Below are 13200 nucleotides of genomic sequence, written 5' to 3' on the forward strand. Positions count from 1 at the left end.
GCATAGGGAATATAGTCAATAATGTTGTAATAATTATGTGTGGTGCCAGGTAGGTGCTAGACTTACTGGGGACGGGGGTGGGGGGAGGGAGGGGGGCATGTGGGAAACACTTCGCAAATTATATAAATGTCTAACCACTAGGCTGTACACCTGAAACTAATATAAAATAATAGCGGGTGTCAAAAAAATTGTGGTGAGGGCTAAAAAAGATTTAACAATGTCTCTGAAAGTCCTGGACAAACTGTTTCCCCTAAAAGGAATTCCCTCTCTGCAATCATGAGAGATAACAGCATTAATAGATGGGCACTGTCATACTAATTGTCCATATTGCCTTGGGACTCAATTTCCCCATGACAAATGAGACATTCATTCATGTATTCAACAAGTGTGTTCTGAGCCTGCTCTGCCTAAGAATGACACTAAGGAGGCAACTGGATTGGGAGAGGCCAGCTAAAAGGTGGGGATAAGGTAGAAGGGCTTTCATTATTCCCTGCAAGCCATCAGGGTGGTGACCTGGAAAAGGGCCCTGAGGGTGGACATGAAGGAGCAGAATCAGGAGATATTTAGGATGGACAGAATCTGGAGACCATTTGTATGAGTCACTGGGGCTGGGGTGGGGGAGGAAGCAGAGAGGGCAGGAGTCAGCATATCCATTTTAGAATATTGGGTAGATAGTGTTACTTTTAGAAGGAATAGATTAACTGATATATGTAGGTTTGGATTCATTTATAGGGTTAACTGTATCCTTTCCTTCTAAGATCATGTCTAAGGCTACATACCAAGATGTATGCAACTCAACAACAACAACAAAAAAGTAAGAAAATGAGAGAAGAGAAACAGGATGAAGCCAGAGAGGGTTCACACCCAAAGGCATTGTAGAACTCTGTTCATGCCACATAGTCCTTACATTTGGTTCCAAGCCTCTGTGCAGCCAAATAAAAATGGTGAATATGACTAGTAACATGATTCACAATATCCACATGATAAAAACAAACCAGTGGCCAGAAGGGGTTCACTGTGCCTGAAATGAGGTTTGAAACAAACTTCTCTGGGGAAGGAGGTTCTCCTAAAGGGGCCAGAGTGGGATGTCACTGACAATACCCTGAACCTCACCCTACAATGAACACACAATAGCTGTGCACGCTCCGTGCCAACCAATGAACTCGTGGCACCAATCCGATCTGTGCGAGCTGTTAACAAGGGGCCAAAACAAGGGGGTTGGGTTACCTTAGCCTAGATTGCTGGTTTAATCCAAAGATAAAAAGCCAGAGTCTGGAAAGAAATGAATTGATTTTATTTAGAAATGGTCCTCCATCAGGACTGTTTCCGAAATGGAACTTCCATTATAGTAAGGTGTGGAAAAGGGTCCAAGGTTTTGCTCAAATACCTGAAGGGCAGATGTTCTTTGCTGCCAGGTAAAACCCGAGGTGTAGTCTAAGGATGGTGAAAGTTAAGTGGACGTGAGGAGGAGCAGAATGGGGAGGCAGAAGGGCAAAGGGGGAGCTGAGTGAGGCAGCTTTGTCATGACGGTGTTTCAGTGTCCATCTGCCTTACCAGACCAGAAGTTTCGTATTGGCAGACACTGTCCTGCTCCCACGTGCCCAGCCCCAGGGCAGGGCCAAGCACAGACAAGAGGGCAAGAACACAGAAGGCTTCAACTAGAACGTGTGAGTTCACTTTCAAAGGCTGCCTCCCTTGCCGTTGAAGCAATAATGCCCCCGTCTTTGACATGAGCTCACATGCTGATCTTTTGTGCTGTCATTGATTGTTGCAAAACCACCTGGCCCAGATGACAGGGCCTTTGGGCTGGGGGATCCGTTAACATGAGGCTGTGGCATTAGCACAGCCCCATGCCCCCGGGGCAGGAGCCTGGGCACAGAGCCTCTGGGTTATGAAGGACCCTACTCCCTGCTCCTCCACCGCCAGCTGCCAGGGAGATACCCCGCAGAACGAGAGCCGGCTGGCCAGAGGTGCCTGGCAGCTCCTGCTCCTGCTCCTGTGTAGCCCTGGCCTGGTGAAATTCTGTGGACCCCTGCTGGGGCTGCAGGCGGCCATGGCAAACATGGCCTCCCGCTACCTCTCAGTCGGCTTGCTGGGCCTACACATCCTGGGGTGAAGCAGCCTGCAGCTGGGTGCTGGGCTCACCCTCATCCTGGCCTGGAAGCTGTGCATGGAGGTGCTACTTCTGGTCCAACAGGCCTTGAGGCAGCCACTGACCCTTGTGTGGGCCTGGAGCTTTCAGCTGCTGGTCACCCTGATCCACGGGGCCTGCCGCGCATACTGCAGCTCCTGCGGCACTTGCAATGGGCGGCCCACCTAGCCATGCTAACCGTGGCCCAGCAGGCCTGTTACAGCCTGGTCCGCTTCCCCCACGAGAACAGCAAGGCCTTGGAGCTGCTGCTGCGGGCTGTGCTGCAGCAAGTAGCTGTGTCTCTGCTGGTCCGCTGCCTAGACAGGGTGTTGGGAGGCCATGGGGCAGGGGCATTGAACCCCTGGAGTGGGCCAGGCTATGCCGGGCAGCCTCCAAAGACCTGGATGCGGTTACCGCTATCCTTCCAGCCACCACTGTTCCTTTTAGCCAGCGCTTCCCTGCACCTGAGCTTGCCATCGACCCTGAGCAGGCTCACATCAGCCTCCACTGGCCTGCACCTCAAGGTTGGGGACAAGGATGCCAGCAAGGGAAAAGGAGGCTGCAACTCTGGGGCCACCAAAGTGCCCATCAGCACAAGGTTCCAGAGCAATAGGACAAGCAAGATGGCCCTCAGGTCTTCATCCAGGCAGGTGCTCGCCCAGCAAGCCAAGGCACCGTGCTCTCATTATTCTTCCGCATATCGATGCCGTGTCTCTCTTCGTGCAAATCTTAAAATAAATGATCAAGTGTGAACTGGCCTCTGGTATGTCCCTGGCTTGCTTTATCAGTGAGACACTGAATGATGCCAGATCTATCCCCTAGGCCTTCACTGGGCTGGGGCAAGTGTGGGTGGTATGCAGTATGCAAGCCACACACATACCAGAGGCTGGGCTGGGAGACCTAGTCTCAGCTCTGTCACGACTGTGTCTCCTTGCTGAGGTCCCTTCACCCTTCTCAGCTTCAGTTTCCTTTTCTGTAAGTATAGCTAATAGGACTCCAGGGAAAGAGGATATATAAATGTGCCTTTTGTAAATTATAGAGTGCTCTGACCTCTCTAATTTCTTAACAAGGCCTCTTTAAAGGACACTTTTATATTCTATTACGGGACATAAAAAGAAGACCTGAATAAATGGAGAGACATAGTCAATTCATGAATGGACTGATCTAATGTCTTGAAAATGTCAATTGTCTCCATATTCATCTATAAAGTTATTAGGAGGCCAACCAAAATCCCAAGGGATTGGGGGACGGGAGACTCAAACTGATTCCAAGATGTATATGGAAGATCAAATTCCTTAAAAATGTAAGGCATTTTTGAGAAAATGGAGCCAAGATGGGCACTTGCTCTGTCAAATATTAAGACATATTACTAAATCATAGTAGCAAAAGCATGCAGAGCCCAGACGTAAGCTGGCTACAAGTGGGGACTTGGTACATGAAAAGGTGACATCACAAACCAATGAGGAGAGCATGGGCCATTTAGCCAAAAAGTTGGAGAAATTGGTTCACTATATGAAAAAAATATATATGGATCTTGTCGTTGGTTGAACAGTGGTCCCCAAAACATATGTCCACCTAGAACCTGTGAATGTGGCCTCAAAATAATTCTTATTTCAAAGAGGCATATCTGGAAGTGATATATTCTGATTTCTTTCAATGATATTTCTGTACAGGGAAATAGTTCACAGCCTGTTAACCAAAATTAGATAGATCTGTATATAGCAACAGAAAAAGACTTTCAAGACACATTGTTAAATAAAAAAAGCAAGTCATGGAACAACACAAATGCTATAATCCCCTTTATTTAAAATCCACATGTATGTCCATGCACATAGAGTGAGTAAATTCACAAACAGCCGACCGGAAGGTGGCTTATGAAATTGTGGATACATTTGAGGCGTACAGTGGGCATAAAGTGTGAAGGCGGCTTTCCCAGATGGTTCTGTACACCCCGCTGTATTCTTCACAAGAATGTACTCATTGCTAATTACTGGTGCAATTTTTAAAAATAAAAATCAAAGTGAACATCTGAGAAGAAACAGAATAAGAATCATCTGGACTTATTCAAAATATAGATACCACCCCGGGGCCTGCTGAATCAGAAGCTGGGGGAAGGGGAATCACAGCCATGTTGTAAAAGAACCCCAGATTCTTTTACACGCAGGTAGGGAGAGTTTGGGCAAATCATTTGAACTTAAAATCCAAGTGACTGTAAAAGTCTTCCCTGTGCACCCAAAAACTCCTTTGGGACGTTACAAAGGTCATGTTGGGAGCCTTTGAGCAAATCCCTTTCTGTCTCTGGGTCTGAGTGCCTTCTGGAAAATAAGGGGGTTAGACCAGAATCTCTTTGTTGGATGGTCCCAAGTCCCTTCCACTTACCTTTAGGATTCTAGATGGGCTGTGTTTCTAATCCAGCTAACCCAAACCTACCACTATGTTGTTAAAAACAAAACAGCTCTGCTAATCAATACAGAATAAAAGTAGAAAATCGCCCCCTTTAAAGTCCCTAACTGAATCAGGAGGCATGGGTCTATAAGAGACGTTAAAACCGTTGGGGGAAAGAGTCGGGAAACAGGAGAGTCATGCAAATGCTCACCTACAGGTTACTTATTAATTACCAAGGAGAAGTGTACTCCAACAATAGGAAGACCGGTGGTCACTACTTTAAGCGAGCAGCACCACTTAGACGTGGGACAACCTGGCCTGGTGTCCCTCCCAATGGGTGCCTTAAGAAGTGCATGACGTTATCTGTGAACTGCTGTCCAAATGTTTAACGTACGCACAATCATGAGGAAACAGGCATATCCAGCCTCTCTGACTTCCACTTTCACCCTCGCTCTCCATGTCAGTCCCTCTAAATTTATTGCAACTCCCACAGAGGGAGTTTTCGGTGTGTATAGAGGTAATACATATGGTAACCACAACAAAGTGGAGAAGGTAAAGGAGCTTCTTTGGTGGTGAGATTTTTACATTTCACCTCTATCAGTCAAGGTTCTCCAGAGAAATAGAGCCAACAACAGACCAATCATATATATATATATATGTAAATATATATACATGTAAATATATATACATGTAAATATATATACATGTAAATATATATATATATATATATATATATATATATATGTATATGTATATGATTTAGTTCAAGGAGTCAGTTCTGGGAGCTGGCAAGACTCAAGTCTGTAGGGCTGGCCAGGAAGCTCAAAACTCAGGCAAGAATTGATGCTGTAGGCTTGAGTCCCAAATCTGTAGGGCAGGTCGACAGACTGGAAACTCAGAAAGGAGTCATGTGGAGTCTGAATTCCTTCCATTCTGGGAAACCTCAGTTTTTGCTTTTAAGGCCTTCAACTGATTAGATGAGGCCCACCCACATTATGGAGGGTAATCTTTACTTAGTCAACAGATTGTAGGTGTTAATCACATCTAAAAATACTTTCACAGCAACATCTAAACTAGTGTTTAACCAAACAACTGGCACCACAGCCATCCAGGCATTTAAGCGCTGTAAGCATCCACCTCACTAACTCATTCTTCAGCTGTTTCCATGCTACTGTATTCTCTTTATTTTAATGTTTGTATTTTCGTTACTAATACTTCTCCACTTTTCATTTTTATTATTTCTTGTTCCTCTTTTATATTGCTAATATCTTTCCGTATCTTCATATTGTGCTCACTTTAAATTCTTGGTTTGTTTGTCCTAACACCCCTGCTTCAAATAGTATATGTCAGTACAGTTTATTGCCTTTTTTTTCAGGGAGTTGTATGACTCAGATTCTACTTATTTTAGCCTCTGAGCTCCGCCTCCGTCCGCCAGGGATTTCAGCTATTCAATCTGGCCATATGTATTCAGAGATGAAAAAGGCCACCTTCTACTGTGTGTTACTGTGTATTCATCCTGTAGGATTTTTGTAGATAATCTTCATTAAGTTGAGGACATTCTATTTTTAATTTGATAAGAGATTTTACATCGGATGGATATTGATTTTATTGAATAGTTTTAATGCACCTATTGAAGTGATGAAATGGTTTTTACCTTATAATCTGTTAATATGAGAAATTACATTTATAGATTTTCTAATAATGAACCAAATTTGCATTCCTAGGATAAACCTAACTTGTTTATGATACATTATCTTTTTATTTTTATTTTATTTATTTCTTTAAATTCATTTTAAATGTGTTTTTCCAGGACCCCTCAGCTCCAAGTCAAGAAGTTGTTTCAATCTAGTTGTGGAGGGCACAGCTCACAGTGGCCCATGTGGGAATCGAACTGTCCACCTTGTTGTTAAGAGCACTGCCCTCTAACCAACTGAGCTAACCGGCCATCCCTATGTTATCTTTTTATACATTGCAGGATTAAGTTTGCTAATATTGACTCAGCACTGTTTGCAATGATATTCATGAGTGAGATTGGCCTGAATTTCTCCTTTCTTGTACGACCTTTGTCAGATTTTGATGCCAAAGTATTCTACCCTTATAAACTGAAATAAGTATTTCCACTTTTTCACTCTAAAATAATTTGTGTAAAAATGGAATTATCTCCTTTTTGGGTAGCTGGTGAAATTCACTCAAAAAATCATGTAGGCCTTGCATTTTATTTGTTGCTAGATTTTTAACAACTGTTTTAGCTTATTTAATGGTTATAGGACTGTATAGATTTTTCTATGTCTTGTTGAATCAGTTTTAGTACGTTATAATGTTCTATAAAAACATAGGAAATTGTCCATTTTTGTTTATTTTCAAATTTATTGGCATAAAATTATTCACAATATTTTCTTACTATATTATTATTATTATTTTAAATCTCTGCTGCATCTCCAGGTATGACCAATTTTTTCATCCCTAATGTTGTTCATTTATGCCTTCTTTTTTATTGATCAATCTCGCAAGAGGTTTGTCAAGTTTTGGGTCTTTTCAGAGAACTGACTTTTAGCTTTATTGCTGATCTTTATTGTAATATTTTCTTTTAATTAATTTGTTTTTATTTTTATAATTTCTTTGTTTCTAATTTTGGGTGGTTCATTCTGTTGATCTTTATCTGATTTCTTAATTTGGTTGCTTTGCTCATTAATTTTCAGCCTTTCTTCTGATGTAAGCATTTAAGACAAAAAAAATTCCTTCTGCATATTACTTTAGCTGTATCCCCCAAATTATAATTTTAATTATTTTGCAGTCTTAAGTATTTTCTAATTTTCATTATGATTTTTTCCCTTGATCCTTGGGTTATTTAGTAATGTGTTTTAAAATTTTAAGTGTTTTTTTTCTTTTTAGTTTTTTTATTGTTCTTGTTAACCATTTCAACTTAATTGTATTGTGGTCAGGAAAAGTGATCTCTGTGTTACTCATTCTTGGAACTTTTATGAGAAATGCTTGAAGATCTCTTTACTTTAAAATAATTTTTACTCTCCAATTATTAAGTACTCTGCTCTATAAATTCCATTATGTAAAGCTATTTGTTATATGTTATATTGTCTCTAAACTTAATGACTTTTTTCTCCTTGACCTATCAACTTCAGAAAGGGATGTGCATTCACTGTGATGCAGAATGTGTCAATATCTCAAGGTTCTGTCAATTTTTAATTGAATATGTTCTGCATCTATTTTATTTTATATTGTGAAAATTAATCAAGGAAACATCAACTTGGAGTCAGGAAGGCCTGTAGAGGGAGCTCTCATGCCCTACCGCTCATCCTCAATTACCCCAGACAGGAAGAGCCTTACTTTCCTTCTCCGACAGGAAGTTGTATCTACTTGACTATCCTCCCAGGAGGAAGGTTTTCTTCTTGAACAGCAACAAGCCCAGACAATGGAAAATGCTACAGCTCAGCCAATGAGAAGCCATTTTTATCCTGAATTCTTACTTTCCTCCAATGAACTTTCATTTTTCCTTTGTTAGTGACTTCCTTGCCCTACCCTCTTTTTTTTTTTTTAATTATTGTGGGGGCAGAGCCCCAGAAAGAAGTTTCCAGGCTCCCGGCCTCACATAGACAGGTGCCTGGCTCAGGTAGTAAATGGCCATCAACTGTGATTGCATGGCCATCAGCTGTGGCTAGTTGGCCGTCAGCTGTAACCAGTGAGCCATTGGCCACTAATATAACTGCTGTGGCTACGCTAGGAGAAAGAGAAAAATGGGGGCTAGCAAGAAGATGGTGGCTGAGCCTGCAAGCGGCGCAGTGAGGGTTGAGAATTGTGTGGCTCCTGTTTCCTGTTTCTCCAACCCAGCCTCCAGCGAGAATATAGTGGTATGACTCCCCTACCTATGGCTCCGTGGGTGTTCCTTTTTGGCCTCACCATATCCTGCGTTCTTGTGTGGGGAGCAGGAGCAGAGACCCCCAAGGCCACCCCGCACGACAAATGGCGGAACGAGCAGTGTCTCCCGCACGACAATTATTTTATCTGGGAACATTGGGGAACAGTGTGTTTTTCCAGGACCCATCAGCTCCAAGTTAAGTCGTTGTCCTTCACTGTAGTTGTGGAGGGCGCAGCTCAGCTCCAAGTCCAGTTGCGGTTTTCAATCTTTAGTTGCAGGGGGCACAGCCCACCATCCCATGTGGGAATTGAACCAGCAACCTTGTTGTTAAGAACTCCTGCTCTAACCAACTGAGCCATCAGGCTGCCCCTCCGGTAGCTCAGCTCGTTGTCTTCAATCCAGTTGTGGAAGGCGCAGCTCACTGGCCCATGTGGGAATAGAACAGGCAACCCAGTTGTTCAGAGCTCGCACTATAACCAATTGAGCCATCCGGCTGCCCTGCTCTTTTCTATTTTGTGTAACTCCTCAGAGTATCTCCCTGCTTGCTAGATGAGATGCTTCCTGATTTATGAATCATTTGATAAAGCCAATTAGCTCTTCACACTAACTCAGTTGAATTTTGTTTTTTAACAAATATATGAGTATTATATGAAATTTTTGGTATATTTTCTTGGCAAATTGAACTTTATATCACATCATATAGTGATGTTATTTATCACTAACAATACTTTTTTCTTTTAAATTCCATTTTGTTTAATATTTCCTATAGATCCATTAGCCATAGTTGGGTTCATATTTGCCTGGTATATTTGTTTCCTTCCTTTTGGCGTTAGAAATTCTATTTGGTTCTTTTTCATATCTGCCTGATTGTTTTTGGTAGTCTTTGGTTCCTTTCTCATCCTTTTGATTCTTTCTTTAGTTCTTCAATACATTAAGTATTCCCATTTTATATCATGGTCACATAATGTTCTAACATCTGAATTTTTTCCTGGTCTGATTTATTATTTCTGCTGACTTTATCTCACTATCTGGTTTATTCACATGTTTTGTGATTTTTTTTAGTTTGAGTTCTTATTTGGTGAAATTTTATCTGCAGGAATTCTCTGTAGCTTGTATTGAGAAGATGTCCATTTTCCTGGGGCCTGAGGGTGCCACCTGCACAGCACCATTCAAAACTAAATTCTCTACTTGGGATTCTTCAGAGTAGGCAGAAAGAGTGAATTTGGGCAGGAGGGCTGGCTGGGTCCCAACTCCAATCCCTCTCTATCCTGCGTGAAGCCCAAGACAGCCAGCTTTCTTTGCCCTCTGCCCTTCTGGTTCACACTGCCACTGAGAGGATGTCCCTCTGGGCATCAGAGCTTTATGTGGGATCCGAATCAGCTCTGCACCGTGGTGGGTCCAGACTGCCTTCCTGGTCTCCAGTTCCACCTCAAGGCTGTTAAATTTTCAGGGCACCAGGGAGCAGCAGCTGTGTTAGGGAAACTGAATTCAGGGCCTGCTCACCTCTCTGGGTTCACGTCTTCCTTATTTGTTTGTCATCCATTGATTTTTTTTTTTTCCTAGTATTTTAAGTTTTTGGCTATCTAGACTTCCATACTGCTGGTTTTGTTCCTTCCCCCCCCTTTAATATTCTTTCTCGGAGCATTCCAAACACTTATTTTAAATATAGCCTTTTGTCTTTCTATAACTTCATCTCATCTGCAGTGACTTCACTTTCTGCTTGTTGGGAGTGGTGAATTGGTTGCCCGTGGGATTTCAACAAGGCTTTTGGAATTTGGGGTTTGTTTTTGTTAGGAGGGTTTTGTTTTTCCTTTTCCTTTCCTTTCTCCCTCCCTGTGTGCTTACGCTCTCTGTCCAGGACAGTTGCTGTCGCCTCTACCAGGCTTCGGGGCCCACAATCCAGAAGCAGATCTCACAATGTTATTTGAGGGTTCCTACCTATGGACTTACTGGGGACACTGCAGCCTCAGTTGAAGAGCCAGCAGGAGGCTTGCTTTCAGCATTCAGTGGGCAAACTAAATCTCTGTGCTCCCTTCCTGGACCCACCTATGTTCTCTATGTCAGAGTCCCAGGCAGGGACTCTGCTTCCTTTCCCAGTGGTGGAGTGCCACCCTTGTCGCTGGCTTCATGCAGAAGCCTGGCTCAGGTTCTGTCTCTTGTGGAGTATATTTGTCTATTACCGTACATAAGCCGGAGCTTCGGTGTCCACTTGGACCCAGAGCCCAAAGCCGATGGCTGCAGCCCTCTGCCCATGGCTCTGTGTATGGTGCAGAAGTTTTCTGCTGACCTGTTGTGGTTGTCATCTACTCCCGTGCAACAAATTACTCCAAAACGTAGTGGCTCAAAACAACAGCCGTTTTATTGTATGTCACGATGTGCTTCAGGAATCCAGGCAGGGCTCCGCTGAGTGATTCTTTTCCATGTGGCATCAGTCGCGGTCACTCAGTATATTCAGCTGGTACATGGATCAGTCTGGAGGGGTCAAGACAATGGTGGTGATGGCTAGAAGGCTGGGCTTAGTTGGGCCTCTTGTCCTGAGTACGAACATGAGGGCCCGGTGGTCTCAACATAGACTTCTTACATGATCGCTCAAGGCTGAGAGTGTTTCAAGAGATGGAAAGTGAAAGCTAATACTATTTAAGGCCTGAGCCAGGGAGGAGTCACAAACTCTGCCTCTCTATGGGAGGACGATCAAAGAATTTGTGACCATATTTCATCAGCCACCCATGTTTATTTTTTCCCCCTGAACTATAAGATCCTTTAGGGCAGAGACCATGTGCTACAGTACTGTTGGCTCCCAAGGGTCTTCAATTACCTGCCATACAGTGGTGTCACATATACATTGAACAAATGTCTAGATGAATGTGCAATAATACATAGGCTTAGAGCTTATTGGTTCACTTAATTCAGTAACTGTTCGCTTCCTTCATCCCTTCCTTGAGAAAAGAATGGGATTGCTGGATCAAATGGCAATTTGACTAATTTCTTTAGTCAGTTGAAACATACTGTCAAACAGTTCTCCAGAAAGGTACTTGAGGCAAATTTTTAAGACTGTATTGCTGTGGTTCATCCTCTCAAACGCATTTCCCATCTGCTCAGAGAACTCCACAGACATAGAAAACAGATCTAACACCCTCGATACCAAAGCGGCCTCAAGGGGGCAGCAGAGAAGGAGCAAAGGCGAGAGGCTGCTGGGCCTGGGCTGGGAACTCGAATTACCGGAAAGGACATGGCAAACTGCAGGCAGCTACGGGATTTTAAAGGCTTGATCTACAAAGAACAGTTTGACTTCCTGCTTTGGCCTTGCCGCTAACTCAGAACACATAAATACAGACGGTAAAAGAGGAGGATGTTTCTATAACCCGCAGTGATAGCTGTAGAGGTTCACAGACGAGCTCGGAAACCTACCTACTATTTATATACAGCTTTGTGTTCCTAAGAAAGTGCTTACATACCTTGTTGTGATGTACCTTGGAAACCAACCGGAATTCTTTGCATCAGGCACTATTCTAAGCACATTTTGTGCATTCTTTCATTTAATCCTGACAATAATCATCAGAGGTAGATACTATGCTTATTTCCATTCTTCAGATGAGTAAACAGGCCCAGAGAGAAGCCATTTGCCCAGTGTTGGGGGAAGCCAGGACTTCCATCCAAGGATAGCTGAGTCTGCAGCTCAGGTTCCTAACCCTTTCTGAGATTTAATTCATTAGTGTGATCACATCTGAGTGCTGGATGGTTAAGGACAGTCTCTAAATTCTTCAGTCCTTATGCCCCCATGCCCAACACAAAGCCTTGGAAGGTGGGCTTCAAATAAATATTTATTGAATGAATATTAGTCACTGATCTGAATGTTACTGATTTGGCCCATTACACTTGCACACTTTTTTTCTCCATTAAAAAAAATTAGATATAACTTACTTATAGCAAAATCACCCTTTTTATGGACAGTTCTGCAAGTTTTGACAAACATGTAATTATGTAACCATCACCATAAACAAGACACAAAATGATTCCATCATCCCCCTAAATTTCCCCATTCTCCTTAGTAGTAAATTTCACACCCTACAGCCCAATATCAGCCCCATTCCCAGCCCCTGGCAACCACTTACCTGCTTTCTGTCCCTATAGTTTTGCTTTTGCAAGCGTGTCACATAAAGTGAATCATGCAATCTGTAGTCCTTTGAGTCTGGCTTCTTTCACTTAATATAATGCATTTGAGGTTCACCCATGTTGTTGAGTGTATTGTTCATTCGTTCCTTTTTATTACCGGGTAGTATTCTACTAGATGGATGTCCCACAGTTTATTTATACATTCCACAGTTGAGGGGACATTTGGGTTGTTTCAGGTTTTGGCGATTACAAATAAAACTGCTATAAACATTGCTGTACAGAGTTTTGTGTGAGTTTTCATCTCTCTAGGGTAAATACCTAGGCGAGGGATTGCAAGGTCATATGGTAGATGTATAGCTAACTTTATAAGAAACTGCTAAACTGTTTTCCTAAGTGGCTGCACCATTTTGTATCTCACCAGCAATGTACAAGAGTTCCAGTTGTTCTAAATTCTCATTAGCACTTGATAATTGTCAAATTAAAAATTTTTAAGCCATTTTAAAGGTGTGTGGAAGTATCTCCTTCTGGTTTTAATTTGCATTTCCTAATGACAGATGAGGTTGAGCATCTTATCGTGTGCTTAGTTGCCATCTGTATATCTTCTTTGGTGAAGTTCATTCAAACCTTTTGCCCGTTTTTTTTAAAAAGCAGGTTGTTTTCTTATTATTGGCTTTTAAGAGTTCTTTGTACATTTGGGATG

This window comes from Rhinolophus sinicus, linkage group LG02, assembly GCF_036562045.2.
Source record: "Rhinolophus sinicus isolate RSC01 linkage group LG02, ASM3656204v1, whole genome shotgun sequence".
NCBI lineage: Eukaryota > Metazoa > Chordata > Mammalia > Chiroptera > Rhinolophidae > Rhinolophus > Rhinolophus sinicus.